We start from the raw sequence: 1,749 nt of genomic DNA, 5'->3' as shown, positions 1-1,749 counted from the left end.
ATATTAATAAATTATAGGGTGGCAAAGAAAATTTTAGAAATCTTATTTACCACCAGTGGTCTAGCGAGAGTAAAAACAGTCAATAGACTATGTATTATTCATTAGAAATGCAGAGACGCCTATAATAGGACATCTACTCGCTAGAAATAGCAGCAAAAATACTACATACCACAAAAGTTAGGGATAATTTCGAAAGGAAATGAAAAATAAAAACTTTTACCAATCTTTTGTGGTATGTAGTATTTTTGCTGCTATTTCTAGCGATTAGATGTCCTATTATAGGCGTCTCTGCATTTCTCTCTCTCTCTCTCTCTCTCTCTCTCTCTCTCTCTATATATATATATATATATATATATATATATATATATATATATATATAATATATATATATATATATATATATATATATATATATATATATATATAATATATATATATATATATATAATATATATATATATATATATAATATGGAAACTACAGGCCCATCTCTCTAACTTCACATATTAGCAAAGTCATGGAACGAATTGTCAGAAGGAGATTGATTGCGTTCCTAGAAGAAAATGACTTGCTGAATGAGACCCAGCATGGTTTCCGTCCAGGTAAAAGCTGCCTCACGCAGCTCTTGCAGCATTATGACTGGGTCCTGAAGCAGCTACTTGACCATTCAAATGTTGATGTGATATATCTCAACTTTGCAAAAGCCTTTGACAAAGTTGATCATGGCTTGATATGTCACAAGCTGCGAAACCTTGGCATAGCTGGTAAATTAGGAGAGTGGGTGCATGACTTCCTGAATGGTAGAAGTCAGACAGTTGCAGCCAATGGAGATTTTTTATTTATTTACGGCCTCAAACATCTCAATACCTTGCGCTGTAGTTTTGCCCACTATTATTTATCTTGTTTCTCTCCATGAAATTCAATTGAATTCAGTTGTTGTCTTAAATTCATGCTTATTCATTTTCTAAGCTTCCTAAATTCATGCTACGTTATATTCTAATCACCCAGAATTCATTGCTCTTTTAAAAAATTACGATTTATGCATTGTTGTCTCTCAAATATTTAAAATCTACAATTAAGAGCCCTATCTACTCGCTGGCGGTAACCCGCCCTCCCACCCCCTCCACCGGAAGTTCATTCGTCTGTCACCCCCTCCACCGGAAGTCCATTCGTCTGTCACCCGCCCTCCCACCCCCTCCACCGGAAGTTCATTCCTCTGTCATCCCACCCCCTCCACCGGAAGTTCATTCCTCTGTCATCCCACCCCTCCACCGGAAGTTCATTCCTCTGTCATCCCACCCCCTCCACCGGAAGTTCATTCCTCTGTCATCCCACCCCCCTCCACCGGAAGTTCATTCCTCTACCATCCCACCCCCTCCACCGGAAGTTCATTTCTCTGTCATCCCGCCCCCTCCACCGGAAGTTCATTTCTCTGTCATCCCGCCCCCTCCACCGGAAGTTCATTCCTCTGTCATCCCACCCCCCTCCACCGGAAGTTCATTCCTCTGTCATCCCACCCCCTCCACCGGAAGTTCATTCCTCTGTCATCCCACCCCTCCACCGGAAGTTCATTCCTCTGTCATCCCACCCCCTCCACCGGAAGTTCATTCCTCTGTCATCCCGCCCCCTCCACCGGAAGTTCATCCCTCTGTCATCCTGTCAACCTCGGCTGTCTCCCGGAACCCATCTAGTGGCCTTGGCCATCCTCTCCCCTACCTTTGGGTTGCGCATTAAGGTTGAGAAATGTTT

This window comes from Octopus bimaculoides, chromosome Z, assembly GCF_046866305.1.
Source record: "Octopus bimaculoides isolate indiv1 chromosome Z, ASM4686630v1, whole genome shotgun sequence".
NCBI lineage: Eukaryota > Metazoa > Mollusca > Cephalopoda > Octopoda > Octopodidae > Octopus > Octopus bimaculoides.
Note: the sequence above shows the minus strand (reverse complement) of the source record.